The 19,710-nt window shown below is 34.6% G+C and overlaps 1 pseudogene; it reads right to left on the bottom strand.

Annotated features, from left to right (window-relative positions):
- LOC110195631 (contactin-6-like) overlaps positions 1-19,710 on the bottom strand; it is a 278,594-nt pseudogene that overhangs the window by 140,151 nt on the left and 118,733 nt on the right.

Genomic DNA, 19,710 nt, shown 5'->3' with positions numbered 1-19,710 from the left:
CTTCAGGAGAGAAGTCATTGAGATTTTTGAGAATTGAGTATGCTATGGAATTTGCAGCCAGACAACTGAGCTTGGAAGCCTTTAAGAATGAGGATCAACCTTGGAAACCCAGCCCAGTAGTAGCTGAGACCCAAGATCCTCCAGCAGCAATGACACATTATGAAGTGACCAGGATTGAAACAATGCTTTGTAGAAACCACTCTTCTCAGGAGGTATAATAAGGGTGAGCCAATTATCGGTGGAATGTAATGTTTCATACCTCTATTCCTGCAACATGTTTGAAGTAAATATCATTTTTAAAGTTAACTGATGTTAATTAGATAGATGTAACTGAGGCATTAATCGTTGGTGGCTAATACTGGGGCAACACTTTGGAAAAGGAGGTCAGTCAGACATCATTAGAAAAAAAGAACCCCAGGCACTCAGAGGTACTCCTGGAATCCTAAAGAGGAAATGTAGCCAGCATGACTCTGGAAGACAAAGACCAGAGTAATAGCTACACAACTAAAACTGTTATACCAAAAATGTAAATTCGAATGCAAGGTGAACCAGATATCAACAGAAAGGTAATACAAAGAGAAATAGATTCTTTGGATTCTTTGAAATTAAAAACTTATACACTGGGTTCAATTTTGAACATACTTCAAACAAAACTTTGTGAAACTATAGACTTTATACTATGAACTGCTTATCTCCCTTGTTAATGAGATCAGTAATTCTGTCATGGAAATTACACATGCACACACACACATACGTACACACATATGCCTATGTGTGTATATACATAAAATACACCTAGATTCTAGGTGAATTATCTACCATCTTAAGGTGTACAATCATAAGAATTCTCAGGATCTGTCACTGAAATCCCTCCATTTTCATTTGTTAGGATATTCATCATCCTCTTTATCTCTGAATCTAAGAACCTGGTTTCAACTTCCATTTCTGATGCTTAAGTCACTTAACCTCCATAGGCTTCAGTTTTCTCAACTAGAAAACAAGGGGTTCAGCCTTGAAGGCCTCTTAGGTCTCTTTCCACTCTAGATACTTTGATTTCACTTATAATGGGGCATAAGGATTCAACTCTTACCTACTCTCCTCTAACAGAAACAATACTTATCAGAAAAAGGTACCCATAGGTCAAAGAAATAGATTGGGAGAGCAGTTTCCTCTTATTAACAGGATCAGTTGTCTTTCAATAAAAGCTTATTTGCCTCTTATATGGGAAGAAAAGTACCACCCTTCAACCTCCACTACCTCTAAGATCTGATAGGGATTTTTTTTTTTAAAGAAAAGGATTATTATTGTTGTTGAACTCATGTAGAGTTCTAAAAACATGATGAAGGAAATTCTAGTCAGGGATTCTTAACCAGGGGTCCATGAACAAGTTTTCTAATTTTGTTGTTGTTGTTGTAGGTTTTATTTTAATAACTTTTCAATATAACTGATTTTCCCCTCTTTCATTGAGCTGGAATATTCCTCTCTGTGACATCTACCCATTTTTTGTTATTCTTCACTAAAAAGCCATTAAAACAATGTTAATCTCTCTTCCATATGTCATTGTTAATTTTTTTTTAAAGATAGCTATAATGCACCTCATTTCTATTTTTTAAAGCTAAATATCTCAAGTTTCTACAACCAGGAGCCATATGATGATTTGATCTAAGATGATTTTTTTTAATCTCTTTGTAAAACTGATCACCCTTTGATGGCCACCAACTGGTGGTTAGTCATTCCTTTTACTCAAATATGACACTCAGAACTGAACACAATACTCCAGATGTGTTGTTATTATTGTTCTTTGGTCATTTTTCTATTGTGTCTGACTCTTCATGAACCCATTTGGGGTTTTCTTGGCAAATATACTAAAGTAGTTTGCCATTTCTTTCACCAACTCATTTTATAGATGAGGAAACTGAGGCACGCAGGATTAAGGGACTTGCCGAGGGTCCCTCAGACAGTAAGTATCTGAGACCAGGTTTGAAGTTAGGAAGATGAGTCTTCCTGACTTCATTCCAAGTACTCTATAGACTGAACCACTAGCTTCACTCCAGATGTAATATGACCATAATTTCAAGTCCATACAGGATGGTATGTCTTTAATGCAAAAAAAGATCACATTATGTTTTTATGTTTTTTTTTCTATTTTAGTAACTATATCATAACATTGAATCATATTGTCTTTATATTCAAGTAAGGTCTACAAATCATTTTTTTTCAGGTGAATTGCCATCTACTTGTACATCTCTCATCACAGTATTATTAAATTTCTCCTTTCATCATTTTTTTTCTTTATTTGGCATTTTATTTTCTCCAGTTACATGTAAGAACAATTTTAATTTTTTTTTATTTTGAATTCCAAATTCTCTTCCTTTTTCCCTCTCCACTTCCCCTCATTGAGAAGGCCAGCAATTTTATATGTGTTATACATGGATAGTCATAGAAAACATATTTAATCCCTTTGAAGGTAAAGGATGTTCCATTTTTGTTTTGGAATTCAGTTTCTAGAATACCATAATTGTTCAATTTCTGAATTGAATCAAAATACCCTTTTATTTAATGCTGTAGAAGTGAAATCCCCTTTTTGGAAGAATTTGTAAAACTAACTGCCTCTAAAGTTCCAAAGTTACAACTACTCACTGGTAGGACCTTCATAAAACTTCCTCCCAAGGCATTGAAATTGGTATTTCTTCTGACAGAAAAGGACATGGAACATGACAATCCAAATGAGGGTTTAATTAGCAGTCCTAGGTTTTCTGATTTCTTATGTACACACATATGCATATACATATGTATAATTATAACATAAATATTTCCTGGTTTGTATATTAAACACTGTAATAATTACATTGCATATAACATATAAATAATGGAGATACTGTGAACCTTAATTGCTTGTTTTGAAGGTGTATATAGCCCTTCAGAAAATTGAAAAAAAAAGTTACATTGATGTACACCAATTAAAGTAAAAAAATTAAATAAATTGTTTACATAATTCAGGACAAAACACATTTACTTGAAATAGCCAGATAGTAGGGATGAACAAATTTTCTTTAAATTACCCAGAAAATTGTCTTAATATTCCACTTCTCTTTTTTTTGGGGGGTGGACTGGGGCTTAAACACAATTGATTAATATGTGATGTAAGAGGAGGGAAACACATTCTGTTTTGGTCAGCAGCCTGTTGGGATTTCTACACAGCTAATTTAGTGTGGAAGAAGCAGTAGCTCAATTGGATTGGGCACAGCATCTTTTACTGACGAGTGCTACCAATCTGAGAGTTCTGTATTTGAGTTTTTAGATAGCTACATAGCTTTGTTGTTCCCTTGGCTACAACCTTCATGTTGGTTGTGAACTACTGAAGTGGAAAATCTGCCTTTGAAACCTGGCCAAAGCCTTTAATATCCTGCTGCTATAAAAATTCCCAGTTGAGTCCCTACAATTTCATTTAACAAAGGATTCTCGATTAAAGAAGTCTGTTTTATTACAATTGCAGCATCTATTGAAAAGAAACAATTCCTTCTCAGTTCCCATTCCCAAAACTATAGGGAAATAATGAATGTGAGAAATTAAATTCTCTCTAAAAAATACAACTCTTCAACTGATGCTAAAGTTGAACTTCAAAAGGAAATGGAAAATAATAATATCCAAGCCCCCAAAGCTACTTCTGAAAACAGTAGTGGGAAAAAAACAAAACAAAACAAAACAAAAAACAAAAACTGAAGCTTGAGACATACCTCTCCCCCTTCCAGGCTACCAACAGAGCATTATTTTATCATAAAGTTCACACTCAAGAAAAAATGGAAAGAAAATAAGCAAGCAACAAAAAAGAACTTGACCTTAAAAAGGTTCTATAGAGACAGGAAAGATCAAACTATGGACTGAGAAGAAGACAATGAAGTGAAAGTAGTCACAAGCAAGGCCTCAAAGGAATATAATATATTAATTGGACAAAAGCCCAACCAGAATTTAATGAAGAGCTAAAAAAAATAATTTTCAAAATCAAATAAGAGTGGGAGAGGAAATATTAGGTAAAGAAATGAGAGCAAAGGAGGAAAAGAAACAAAAGATAATCAACAGGTTATTAAAACAGGGACAAAAGTACTGAATAAAATAACACTTTAAAAAACAAAATTAGCCAAATCGAAAAAGAGGTAAAAAAAAATCCACTGGTCAGAGTAACTCCTTAAAAAGCAGAATTATCCAAATGGAAATGAAAAAGAGTTAAAAAAGGGCACTGAAGAAAATAAATTCCTTAAAATTTAGAATTGGGCAAGTAGAAGCTAGTGACTCAATGAAAAATCAACAAATTATGAAGCAAAAATTTTTTAAATGAATGAAAAGTAGAAGATAATATGAAATATCCCATCAGGAAACAATTATCCTAAGGAAATAGATTGAGGATAGATAATTTAGGAATCATTTGGCTACCTGAAAACCATGAGCAAAGAGAGTATTTAGGCATTATATTTCAAGAAATTATCAAGGAAAACCTCCCAATAGAAATGAAACATGTCCACCCATCATCACTTAACAGAGATCCCTAAGTGAAAACTCCCAGAAATGTTATAGCCAAATCCAGAAGACTGAGGTTGAAAACAAAATCAAAAACAGGCAAACAAAAAATACACCTTCAAGAAGCCAGGTTGGGTGAGGTGGAGCAGAAGCTGTAAATATCATGGAGCCACAGTTAGGATTATGCATGAATTTTAAAACTACACATTTGAAAGGTGTAGAAGGCTTGAAATATGATATTGCAGAAGTTAAAAGAGTTTGGATTATAACCAAGAGTATCCTACCCAGAAAAACCTAGTATTATCCTTCAAGGGAAAAAAATGGATATTTTATAAAATAGCAGACATATAAACATTCCAGATGAAAAGACCAGAGTTGAATAGAAAATTTGACTTTCAAATAAAATGCAAGACAAGCATAAAAAGGTAAACATGAGAGAGAAAGTATAAGGGATTTCATAAGTTTAAATTGTGTACCATTCTATATGAGAAGATAATACATATAATTTCTAAGAACTTTAATGGAAGGTTGTACAGTCAATGCAGCCTCAGAGGCTTAAATGCAACAAAGTATGGATTGATTTCTTGCTGCTTGTGCTAATTTTGGCTGAACAATAAACACCAAGAAAAGGGAGGTTCTTCACCAGCCAGCACCACACCATCTATATATGGAATTATCAGTTATGGAAAATGGGGAAATTTTGAATATTGTACATTGTTTTACTTACCATGCAGCATACTTTACAGTGATGCACATGTAGATGATGATGCTGATACACATGTTTCCACAGGTAGATCAGTGTTTTGGAGACTCCAACGGAAAGTGTGGGAGATAAGAGATATTACACTGTCTTCCAAAGTGAGCAAAAGTCTGAAAAGCTATTGTGCTGACTTTATTGTTATTGCTGTGAAACCTGGAGAATATACCAGCACCATGCCAAGAAGCTTCATTACTTTCATTTCAATTGTCTTAGAAAGATTTGAAAGATCACCTGGAAAGATAAGTTATTGAACAATAAGGTCCTTTCTTGGGCTGAACTGCCAAGCATTCAAAGTCTACTTAAGAGAGCTCAACTCTAATGGGCTGGCCTTATTCAAACATATGCTTGCCTAAAAGACTAGTTTATGTAGAAACTCTCACAAGTCAGGCACTCACATGGTGTTCAGATACAACCAATACAAGGACATTTTCAAAGTCTCTCTTAAGAACTTTGGAATTGATTATATAACATGAGAGACACTGGCATAGGACTGCCCAGTATGGCATGCCCTCATCAGAGAAGGTGGTGTGCACTATCAGCAAAGTAGAACTGAAGTTGCTCAAAAGATTTGTGAGATAAATAAATTTAGAAAATCTTTCTCACATGTTCACATGAACTAGTTGTGCCTGACCTGTGGTAGTACGTTTTGAGCTCATATTTGTCTGATCAGAAACAGTCAGAAGCTTTGTATCTCTAACATAGTGCTGTCATTTGACCTAAGGCCATTTTGGTCCTCTTCAAAAACAAAGGACAACAATCATGTTGTGAAAAAAGAGTCAGAACAGAAGGTACAAACACACACACACATACACACATAAACACACACACACACACACACACACACACACGAGAAAGAAAAAAAAAAGAGAGTAAATAGTATGCTTCATTCTGCCTTCAGACTCCATAGTCCCTCCTCTGGACTTGTATGGCATTTTCCATGATGAGTCTTTTGGAATTGTCTTAGATCATTGTATTGCTGAGAAGAACCAAGTCTATCAAAGATGGTCATCACATAATGTTGCTGTTACTGTGTATATAGTGTTCTCCTGGTTCTACTCACTTTATTCAGCATTTATTGATGTAAGTCTTTCCAGGCTTGTCTGAAATCCACCTGCTCATCTTTTCTTATAGCACAATAGCATTTCATTACATTCATATAGGACAACTTGTTCAGCTATTCACCAGTTGATGAATATCTCCTCAATTTCCAATTCTTGGCTACCACAAAAAACAGTTTCTAGATATAATTTTATACATGAATGTCCTTTACTATTTTTTATAATATCTTTTGTCTTTGTGATACATATCTAGTAGTGGTATTGCTTTTATAGCCCTTTGGGCACAGTTCCAAATTGCTTTCCAAAATGTCTAGATCAGTTCGCACCTCCACCAACAATGTATTTGTGTTCAAATTTTCTTTTTTTGTTCTATTACCAAATGTGATAGGTATGAGGTGGTACCTCAGAGTTGTTTTAACTTGCATTTCTCCAATAAATAGTGATTTAGAACATTTTTCCTTATGACTATAAATCTTTGCAGTAATATATGCAATTTCTTTCATTAACTTGGGCAATAGTTTATCAAAGGAAGGAGACTTTGGACACCCTCATAAGATTCTGTTAAAACTGAACAGTTTCCATTTCATTTTATGTGTGTGTGTGTGTGTATATATATGTATATGCATATACATATATGTATATATATAGAGAATGAAATGGAAACATTCTCTTATATGTGTGTATGTATGTATATGTATATATATGCACATGTATACATATGTGTGTATATATATATATATATAACATATTTATTCATTTTTAGTTTTCAACATTCACTTCCACAAGATTTTGAGTTCCACATTTTTCCCCCCACCCCAAGATGGCATGCATTCTGAGTATCCCTTCTATCTCTGCCCTACTTACTCTTATCTCCTTCCCCTTCTATTTTCCTGTAGGACAAGATAGATTTCTATACCCCACTGCATGTATATATTTTTTCGAGTTACACATGAAAACAATTTTTAACATTGATTTTTAAAACATTGGGTTCCAAATTTCTTTCTTATTCTCTCCCCACCAATCCTCATTATGAAGGTAAGCAACTCGATAAAAAGTTTATACATGTGTAGTCATGCAAAACACTTCCATAGTAGTCATATTGTGAAAAACTAACTGTATTTCCCTTCATCCTACCCCACCACCCATTTATTCTGTTCTCTCTTTTGACCCTGACCCTCCTCAGAAGTGTTTGCTTCTGATAACTTTCTCCCCCAATCTGCCCTCCCCTCTATAATCTCCCTGCACTCTTATCCCTTCCTCCCTATTTTCCTATAGGGTGAGATAGATTTCCATACTCAATTGAGTGTGTATCTTATTCCCTACTTAATGCAAATCCAGTGAGAATAGGATTTACTCATTCCCTCTCACCTTCTCCTGCTTCCCTTCCAGTGTAAAAGCCTTTTCTTGTATGTTTTATGTGAGATAATTTACCCCATTTTATCTCTCCCTTTCTCCTTCTCCCAGTGTACTCTTCTCTCATACCTTAATTTTATTTTCCAGATATCACCCCTTCATCTTAAACTCACCCTGTGTCCTATATCTATCTATACATACATACATACATACATACATACATATATACATACAAATGTACATATATTTTTTCCCTCCAGCTACCGTAATACTAACAAAGGTCTCATGAATTACAAATATCATCTTTCCATGCAGGAATGTAAACAATTTGACCTTAAAAAGTCCCTTAAGGATTCTCTTTTCTGTTTACCTTTTCATGCTTCTACTGAGTCTTCTGTTTGAAAATCAAATTGGAACAAATGGAAACTAATGACTTCATGAGAAATCAAGTAATTGGTGCTATGACATTGTAGCCATAGAATATTGAACTGATTTTTAAATAGCAGATGAATATGAATATTTCAAATTACAGGCCAATTTGTAAAAGCTGATGTCTAGATAAAAATCAAGAACAGACTGGTTCATAACTAAATTGTTAAAATTCTAGCACACATTATTGTTGTCTTAGCAATGGAAGCACTAGACAATAACACAAAGGACCCTGGTATCACAAGTGTAAGGTTGAAAAGATCCTTAGAGGCCATCTGGTGCAACACAATTTTATATAGATGAAGTAACTGAAGTGATAGAGGAGTCAAATGATAGCTTGAGAATAATGGTAATGCTATGACAGATTAAGTCTTATTTCTTCTTTGTTATTGATTTTTTGGAGGGTTTTGTTTGTTTTTAAGTAAGGTTAGACTACTAGTGGATTAGGTGAACATCATCGACATGATAGGTTGAATTATAGCACAGTATCTAGCAGAATTTCCCATAAGATCCTTCTGAAAAGATGGAAAAGTGTGTATTAAAGAAGAGTAATCTGATTTTTTTCCTTGTCAACTCCATATATTCAAAAGGTGGTTGATATTCAATAGATTAACGTTAACATAGGGTAAGAGCTCTAGCAGAGTGGTTCAAGACACTGCTGTTGGTCTACTTCTATGCTGTGCTTTTATGACTGATTTACATGAATGCTTAAATTTGTATAAAATTTCAGAGGAAAAATAATTAGGATGAATAATTAATCAACCTATCAATTTGTCAGTCAGAATTAATTAGATTAGTGCAATATGTCCAGCACTAACTAGGCATTCAAAATAAACATTCAAAAATGAAACAATCCTTATTCTGAAGAAACATAAATTATAAAGGAAACTTGCATTCTCACATACATTAAACAATAAACTAATATTTTCAGAAATATTTTCAAAACATGGAATGATGGGCTAAAGCTAAGAAAATAAAATATAATAATGATTAATGCAATGTTCATATTATGCTAAAAATTCATTTCTATAATCCCAAGATATAAGAGAAAATGTGATAAAGCAAATGACTCATATCCCAATGGCTGTTTTGAAAAAAAAAAAAAAAGAACTTGCTGATAATTAAGAAAATAGTATTTCTCTGGTTAAAAATAGTTAGATAATTACCTGACTTTGTATGTGTATATACTGCCTTTAAATAGAACTCAACGTTGTCTATCCCTCAACTTAGCATTATTTTTCACCCATTTTTTTCTTTATTTATAAATCCCCCTTGGAATTATATAATTAAGATTGCCATAGGCTGCTTCTGAATGTTTTATGTGAAATATATTGGATTCTGCTCTACCTTGAATTATAATCCTTTATAGCTTTAGCATGACACAGCTGATATTTTCAATGGCAATTATAATAAACAATAGCTTGCATAGACCATGGTGAAATTAAAGTCATATTTTAAGGATGGCGATTCTGATCTGCTAATCATAGCAGTAAGCATCCTAACCTGGAAATACATCTTCCTTATTTCTCCCATGATGCTTCCCAGAACATGCTAATGACTTCCACTATTTACTGTAATGAATATTATACAATGTTTCATAAGGTTTTAAAAATATGACTGACTTACCATAGAAAAACAGTTGACCTCTTGCAGTAGTCTTTCCTCTCAGATTTCCTGCAATGCACTCATATGATCCTTCATCCTCCTGTTGAAAGTTTGGGATTCCAATCATTCCTTTGGATTTGCTATATTGGATTTTCCTTGCCAAAGGACTTCCTTCCAACCTCCTCCAAATAATATTGGGTACTGGACTAAGGGAGAATAATTCATTAGAAAAGGAGATGTTATAGCCCCAGCCTAGGATGGTTTATATAGATTACCCTTGAGACATATATCAGTCCCAAATGCTGACATTTCTGGAACTGGTTATCCAACAAGTCATGGACTGTCTGTGTCCATATACTATCAAGAAAACAGACCACAGAGCAGAGAAGATGGCACATAATTTTGCTACTGATTTTTGTGTTAGGTAAGTTCAATTATCACATGCCGTGTGCAGACTATGGTAATGGCTAAGTAAGGATAGGTTCATAACATAGAGTGAGGAACCCCATGCAGATAACACAAAAAAAAGTTCCCTTCTTGAGAACAGGGCCTTTTTTTTTTATACTGTCTTTTCACTTTCTTTATCTCGCCTACTTTTAAGATAGTGTTAGGACATTAATAAAATATCTGTTGACCTGATTTTTTTCAGAGAACACTTTAGTAAATGCCATGAAAGTTTCAGGCACCATTGGTCTGCTAAAGAATAGCTGTCAAATTATCCAGAGTTTGGTATAAGCAGTACCAGGAGTGTATTCCTGTAAGGCAATATACTATAGTGGAAAAATCATTAGGCCTGTATTATGGAAACTTCACTTTGAGTCCAGGCTCATGTTCTTGTCCATCTAATTTTACACATGGAGAAACTATCACCCCAAGATATTAAGTAAGAAATTCAAAGTCACAATAGTTGTATGTTCACTGAAATTTATTGGAAAGGAAAGAAGACTTATTGGGCATTATAACATTATTCAAGTATTTGGAGAAGAGAGACTGAACATGTTCTTTTGGGCACTGAAGGGCAAATCTGACAGTAATTGGTGGAGCTTGAAAAGAAACCAATGTAGCCTTGATGCCAGGAAAATCTTCATAATAATTGAAGCTAACCTAAAGTGCAATGAGCTAGCCCACGAGGGGCTTGGGGACCATTTTCCTCAAGACCTTCAAACAAAGGCAGGATCATCACTCGTCACATTTACTATAGTAGGAACCATTTTCAGGTTTACTTTGGAACTAACTTCCTTTTGGATTTCCTTTCAATTCTCAAATTTTGTGAATCTGTGAAACCCAGTTTTCTCCTATGGACAGGTTATCTTTGGCTACATTCTCTATTGTTAGTCAATCACACATGGAGGCCAATACCTACATGTGGCATGAAGAAATCAGCATATTCCTGGTTTATAACTATCATTTCCAAATGTACCATCTGTCAAAATTCCATAATAATCTTTTTTTTTCTTTTTTAATGTCAGAACAACTGGCCAGTTGCTGTTTTCATATTGTCTCCTTCATTGGACTATATGCTCCTTGATTTTTATTGTTCATTTTGTTTTATTTTTTGCTTTTCTGTAGAAAGGTGCCTAGAACAGACCCTGATGAAGCATAGACAGCTAACAAATACTATTTGACTTTTGATTTACACTCTATTATTCTCTTGACCATGTCAGGCTCTTAACTCCTAAAGCTCATTCCTTATTACCTCCCTCTTTTAGCTTCACAACACAAAACTTCCTGATACCTTCATCCATCCTCTCCCTTTGTCAAGGCTGGAATGTATTCTTTTTTTCATGGCTGATTCCTTGATCATAGCTTGTTCCATTCCTGTTTTATACAAAAACTTTCTATTGCTTTCCTAATTTTTATGATTAAAAAAATAAAACTAAGCATGTTAACTCTACCATTTAAAGTCCACTAAAATCTGGTACCAATCTACTTTTGCAAATTTATTTTACATTACTCTCTCACACATTTTCTGTATTCCAATAAAATTGGACAATTTGTTGTTCCAAAAACCTGTATTCACCTTTAGTATGTTCACTTAGGCATTGCAGTTCCTTTCCTTTTCTATTTTCAGAAGTATTATTTTCCTTAAATAGTCAGTTCAGATACTGTCCCTGGACAAAAACCTTTCCATATTACCTGGACAAAAATAATCTGTTCCTTCTCAATATCCATTATAGTCTTGTTGTTGTAATTGTCATTGTTGTTGCTGTTAGGATGCTTTCTTTTTATCTACTACACAATTTTATATATGAACAGTCAGTATTTTATGCTTTTTTTTATGTAGGATCTATTCCATAGGACCATGTTAAGAACAGCATTTTTCCAGTAACAAATACTACATAAATGCAAACAATTGTTAAATGATTATCAAGAAATGGCTCAATATCGCCAGCAGTTACAGAGAATACTAATTAGTTTCACGGATGATGCCATATTCACACACACACACACACACACACACACACACACACACACACACACACACACGTGTATGTTTCTGTAACATGTAATTTCTATCATTTTGGCTGGCATTTTTTCTGTAGTCAGAGACCCAGAGTAGGTCTGTTCTATAAAGTTTAACAATTGAATTCTTTGAGAAACAAATTCTTTGTGAAAAACTTACATTTCTTAGTATATTATTTCTCTATTTCCAGCTTCAGTCTTCCTATATAGGTTCATTCTAGGTCTCCTTGATTGATCAGAAAGAAAAAGGTCATCTTACACCATTCTTTTTTTGTTCGTAGGACTTGAACAAGTGATTTAATTAAATTATTAAGAAAATAAAATCCTTTTTAAGGGATAAACATAGAGAAAGCAGTAACCAAGAGTTCGGAGGGACCCTTTCAAACTGAAGAAACTTACACAATTTCAATAGGCCCAGAATGTTTATAATAAAGATAAAAATAAATGGTCCATTCACTGTCATAATTACAACCATTGAACTGTTGTGATGACACTACTGTTGCTGCTTAAGATTCCCTTCATCTTAGAAATAACTCCTGGTAAAGAGGATAAGCCTGTGGAAGCAATCTAGCCCTGAAGCAAAATCCCATGAAGGAAACAAATCTCATATGCTAGGCTGATTCAGGCCTTAGAGTATAGGTCTCACATACTTTGAATAACTTCCATGGGAGTCTTCCAAGGGCCTTACTTTCTTTTGCTCCTTTTTTGTTCCTTTATTTGGAATCAAGATTGCTTGAAATATGGATTGTATGAAATGTGGCCTCTCAAAAATGTAAACTACTGCTGGATGACAAAAGTAGGATTCACTGCTCTGTCTCTTTGACTTGGTAGTATTTAAATAAGCATCCCCAATAAATAAAGATTTCCCCTCCATTCTCTTGTGTCGGGAGATTTAGATCGAGTGAGCATCCTATTAGTTTTATCAAAAGACAGAGAATTCATGTGTTAGAACAGGAGAACTATCAGGCCCCATTCAAACTGAGTTATAAGGGGAGTAAAGGCTATTGACACATTGTGGTAGAATCCCTCCTGCTTCACTCCTCTGCTTTTAACATGTAAATAGAATTTTCATTACTGTGCTATTTTAGAAACATATATATGCATGTATATATATATATATATATATATATATATATATGTGTGTGTGTGTATGTATATACATATATATATGTATATTTAACACATACATATATACATATTTATGTATGTATATATTTGTGTATGCATGTGTTCACATATATAGGTATATGTGTATATATACATCCATATGTATCTATGTGTCTATGTATGTGTATGTGTATTTGAGTATATATGTGTATATATGTGTTATATGTATATATTATATATATACATATATATATATATGCATGCGTATTTCTTAAACCTCATTATTTACTTCTTAAATCTAGAAAACAGTAAAAAAGAACCATTGTAACTAGGAAGCCTGGTTATTGGTTATCAGAGATTGCAGCAGTACCCCTTGGGATTACTCCAAAGCCTGAACCTCATTACAATAGTACCTTTCTGCGGTCATATTTATTTGAAAAGAAAGTGAAGCCAAGTAGGAAAACAAGCAGAGATCACCTTTGTTAAATGTTTTAAGTTCCACTCTAATTGGATTTTGTTTTTCCACTTGAAGTATTCATACTTAATTCTAGGGATGAAAGATTGCTCTATAAGGACGTAATGGATAAATTCAAATGTTTGGCATAGAAGCAATCTCCCTATTATTGACGTGAACAAGTGCTTACCCCTAAACTCCAAACTGTCCAAATGGAGCTCTTATCGTATACCATTATTTTCTTGTTACTGACATTTCCCAAAAAATATACAAATGTAAAACATGTCTATTTTGACCTCTTGCTGTGACTATGGCTGCTGTTACAGTGTCGGAACACAATCATTATTGAGGTCAGAGATACATTGCAGAATGTATCTTCTTATCCAGATTATTCAACCTTTTGCCTCCTATCTCAATATCTCTTCTCCAAAGCTTTTCAGAAGTCCCTGTGGGCAGCTAGGTGGTGCAGTGGATAGAGCACTAGCTCTGAAGTCAGGAGGACCTGAGTTCAAATCCAGCCTCAGACCAAATACTTTACACTAGCTGTATGACCCTGGGCAAGTCACTTAACCCCAATTGCCTAAAAAAATATAAAAACAAAAAGAAAAGAAGCCTCTGAAATTCTGCTGATAAGTAGATTTAACATTTTAAGAAATGAAAGGAAAATTGGTCAGCTAAGCTCATGTTTCTAAACCAAATGTCTTATCCATGTGCAAATCCTTTAACCTCTCTATGACTCAGTAAAATCACTGGCTCAATAAATTGCACTGGCTTTTTATTATTTCTAGGATTGTGTGTGTGTGTGTGTGTGTGTGTGTGTGTTTATCTGTACTCTTATTGATAAACCAGCCCCTTCCCAACTCTCCAACATTCTTATGTTTTACTCTTTTTTCACACTCTAAATCAAGCTATAATAGCTCACTCACTGTTCTTTCCACTTGGCATTCAAACTATCACCTTCTGTTATGGTAGGACTGACTATCCAACATGCCTGGAGTTACTTTGTTACTGATTTCTCCGTTTTGGAAAGCCTGATCTTCCTGAAAATTCATCTCAAATGCTTTCTTCTATATGAACTCTTTTTTTGACAACTCCTTACAACAAGATGCCAGTCCACTTCTATCCTGGACAGCCAAAAATTAATTTGTTATATATTTATGCATATACATGTTGTTTTGCTCTTTAGAATGTAAACCTTTTGGATAGCAGAGATTAATTTCACTTTTCTCTCTATCCTCTATGCTTAGCGCAGTGCCTGACACATAGTATGAGCTTAATAAATGTTTGTTGAATAACGAGAGAGTATGGCAACATATTCTGGCATTTCTCTGTAACTCATTACTTGAGTTGGTTTCCATTTACCTGGCTCCAAACCTCTAACAGTAGCTGGGATTTATATTTTGTGCCACAGTTTTCTAAGAGCTTTACAAAAGTCATTTCATTGGATCCTCAAAGAAATCCTGTGAGGAAGATACCACTATGATAAACATTTTACAAATGTGATAACGGAGATTAGGAATATTAAGCTGACCTGCCGATGTCACATAACTCACAAATGCATAAGCTAGTATGCTAACTCTAGTCTTCCTGATTCCAGTTCCAATAATGCACCACCTAGTGGCTATCATTCATCTTTGGGCTTTTGTCCTGATGCCTGAATTTGTTGTGGTTCTTGAGGAGATAATCGTGTTTTAACTAGCCTTTACTAGTCAAACTCTAACCTTGCAATAATTTTGTGATTCATTGACCCTGTTCTTGATTATAGCATGCTATTCTGGTTAGGGCTTCATCTCAATCTGATTGATTTTGGCATTTTGTCTTTTAGTATTCAAAAAGGCACAATATTAGGAATAAAGAGGAGATAATCTTGCACTGCTCAGTCCTGGTCAGGTTATTTATGGAGTGATATATTCAGTTCTGGGCACTACAGTTTAGGAAGGATTCTGGTAAAACTTGTCTTTCAAGACCCTCAGAGAGGGCAACAAGAATGATAAAAGGTTTCAAGTCCATGCTATATGAAGATCATTGGGAACTGTTTTTTTTTTCCTTTTCTTTGCCTCAGTTATGGTAGCAGAGTACCTGACATATTAGAATTTCTTAATAAATACTTGCTAATTGACTGATTAAAGAGATAACTCAATAGGGTGAAAACAATGCTTGTTTTCAAGAATTTTAGGTGCTGTTTCATGAAAGAGTTAAGTCAAGTCATAATAAATGCCAAGTACTATGCCATGGGAAATATAAGGAAAGGTAATGAAATAGCCCATGCTCAGAATAAGTTCACATTTTAAAAAGGATTTGTTTAATTTGGGGCCCACAGTGAAGCATTAAGAATAATAGGTAGAGATATCCAGCAAGAGAGTTTAGGTTTAATGTCAGCTTTACTTATTAGTAAATAAGTAAAACTGCCTGAAAGTAGAAAGCAAGGTACTATCTCACGTGTTAGGCAGTTCTACCCTGATGCCTTCAAACTTAAGCTGAATGAACAGGTATCAGACAGGGTGCACTGAGGGTTCTTTTTTGGTCACACATTGGACTAGATGAGGTCGAAATCTGTAGTTGCATGATTTTGATCTATTCTCTTGCCTTCTGGATACATGGGGTTTCCTGTCTGCCAGCATCACAGATGGCAAGCTTTTCCTTCTTCATTACTGTCACCTTACTTAAAAAAATCAATTTCAGAAACTTTGGTAAAGCACGTCTTCTTTAGTGCTTTAAGCACTGAACTTAGGGTCAAGTAACATAAGATCAAATTCTTCCTTTGGCACAGCTACTTTGGCTGCATGACCTTGATTGAGTCACTTAAATTTTTCTATCCTTCAATTTTTTCAACTATAAAATAGGAGAGCAAGAAGTGATATTCTTTACATCTTTTGCATCTTTCAATCAATGATCCTAGGACAACTTTTGATTCTATGTTTCTGTTTCTGTCTCTGTCTCTGTCTCTGTCTCTCTCTGTCTCTCTGTCTCTCTCTCTCTCTCTCTCTCTGTCTCTCTCTCTCTCTCTCTCTCTCTCTCTCTCACACACACACACACACACACACACACACACACACAAGCACAAATACACACACTTTATCCATGAAAATGAAAAAAAAAGGACAAAAAAACCTGTTTGGCACAAAGATTACCTATAATCAGGAAATATGTTCTATATAAAATCACAAATACAGGCTTAAGGTCATAAATTTTGAATTGGAAAACTCTCAGAGACTAGTACAACAGAGAACTCATTGTCTTTCCCTCAAAGGCCACTTCTACTCCTAACTCGCCTAAGTCTGGCAAGGCTTATCCCTTTAATATAGTCACCCAGTTTTGCAACCTCTGAATCATCCTTGCCTTTTCATTCTCCCTCTTACCCCAAAACACACCCATTTTCCAAGTCTACTCATTTCACTTTCTCTTTTTTCTGCATCCCTACTTCCTGCCATATTTCTTCTTGTGCCATCACCCTATTTGAACCCTCATCACTGACCACATAGATTGGTATAATAGCTTACCAATTGATACCCTTCCCTGTAGTCTTTCCTCAAACCAGTCTATTTTCTATGCAATTACCACAATTTATATTGTGAAAGTGTATGAATGACTATATCATTCCTCTATTCAAGAAACTTCAGCTGAGTTTAGGTCAAAATTTAACTCATCACTTTACATATGTCTTTCCCTCATGAATCCTTTGTCATAACCATGCTTTCCTGCTAGATGCCCTAAATAATTTATATTTTAAATCTCTGATACTTTGCCCAGGATTTCCCCATGTCTGAAATTCATTCTGTATAAGACTTTCAGTCAACTTTGCCAATCTGTAATTCTTTCATCATACATATTGCCTTTGTATGATTGAGGAGTTCCTTTACTCCGAAAGAATAGAAATGTGTTCTAAAGCATTGAAAATTGTCATTGTTCGGACAAATTAAGAATATAACTAGAAAATGTGCTGATTTGGCCACAGAAGTTAATTGCTGCATATAAATGTTTCCAAAAATTAGTGAAAAGAAATAATACAAGGGAACTAGAAAGATTGCATTTGGTTGTCTATGTTTGATGTTTTGTATAATACAATTGTATACAGAAGTTGTGTGCAGAAAATTAGCATTTTTCCACCACAATTAAAATATTCATTATATTTCAAGAGGATGAAATAGGTTGTGTCTTTCGTTATTAACTAATTTCAGTCTGATTCTTCAGGACCTCGTTTTTAGGGTTTTTCTTGGCAAAGATACTGGAGTGGTTTGCCATTTTCTTCTCCAGTTCATTTTACAGATGAGGAAACTGAGGCAAACAAGGTTAAGTGACTTCCCCAGGGTCACACAGCTAGAAAGTTTCTGAGGCCAACTTATAACTCAGGAAGAGGAGCATTCTTGACTTCAGGCCCAGCACTCTATCCACTGCACAACCTAGCTGCCTGGGTTGGGTCTACTTGAGTCTCAATTCTGCCTATGTGAGCCTGGGAAAGTCACTTAATCTCCCTAAACTTTGGTTTTGACATTGGTAAAAATAATGTCATTGGACTAGATGATGACCAACTCTCTTTCTAAGTAACAATCTATGGTTTAGTCTATTTGAATGAGAAAAGACAATTTTTTTGGTGCTATGTGGACAACATAATCAATTGATTCAAATGTATATGTAGTTATTTCATAATCAGCCTATAAACCAATCCAACCCAATAATCATTTATTAAGCATTTGCTATAATAAAGGTTTTGTGATAGTCCCTAGAAATGCAAAGAGAAAATGATGAAAAAGAGAAAATAAACAAACAAAAACAATCACTATTTTTAAGGGGCTTGTACTCTAATATTCTATTGGGAGGTGGTGACATATAACATGTAAAATAATTGTATAGACTGGCTTAAATTATACATAACCTTGGTGTTATGGTTCTTTAAGTTAAAAATAAAATGCAATAAAATTCATTCCTTCTTGGAATCGGAGTCATGTCTTGCTGCAGTATCATCTCTAATGATATAACTGTGAAGAGGAAAACAAAATGAAAAACTGCTTCTGTGTTATTGGGAAGTTCTCAAATGTTTGAGAACATCACAGCAAGATTTCATGTTTATTGCTCAACATTAACAGCCAAGCTGGGTACCCTTTGCTTCATAAATTAGAAAAAAATAAATAAGATCTACATGCATACATAAATATATGCCCTTGGTGGGAAAGCTCTGGAGCATCCAAGAACATTCAGCAACGCTCACTACTCATTTTATTTACATTCTCCCACACTGACTGCAAAGTTACTAAATTAAAAAGGAGGAGGTACAAAAAAAAAAGAAAAAGAAAAATATGCTTTGTTGTTTACCAGAGCAAGAGAATGGAGTTATGAGGGACATGAATTTGATTTTCCACTAATGGCAAGGAGACACATCTCTTTAGGAGGAGAGACACAGAGAGTCATAAGTCAACCATCTTATGCTGCTATAACACCCCAGCATTAGGTCTTTTGGGGGATTTCACAATACCATCAGTTTATAGCTTAGATAATTAAAAGTATGTCATATTAAACAAATGAGGCAAAACTGAGCTTTGAAAGGTATGATCACATTGGCTCTGAAACCCCACTGTAAGGGATAGAGCCAGCCTCAATTGCTTCTTATCTGTGAGAAATAGAGCAAGGCACTCAATGTTTCTAAGCTTCCATTTTTGTTTTTGCTAAATTTGTCTTAAAAGAACTTGAAGGGGGTCCGATGATTTCCAAGTTTTGTTACAGATCATATCTATGAAACTTTGAACTTTCTTGGCTGCCCACAAAATTCTTGTGGCTATCAGCTCATTTGTCATAGTAGAAGTAACTCATTGATTGACATACACAATGGTCAGTACTTTGTCAGCTCAGGTTATCCCTACTTGACCATGTCCACTTTTGTTATATCTCATTCAGGTGACAACATCCAAAGTCGAGCTGTGATTCTTCCTTCTCGTTCTTCAAGCATATTTCTATAATAGGCAGTATTCTAA

This window comes from Phascolarctos cinereus, unplaced genomic scaffold, assembly GCF_003287225.1.
Source record: "Phascolarctos cinereus isolate Bilbo 61053 unplaced genomic scaffold, phaCin_HiC Scaffold_4;HRSCAF=312, whole genome shotgun sequence".
NCBI lineage: Eukaryota > Metazoa > Chordata > Mammalia > Diprotodontia > Phascolarctidae > Phascolarctos > Phascolarctos cinereus.
Note: the sequence above shows the minus strand (reverse complement) of the source record. Positions and strands in the feature narration are given on the sequence as shown.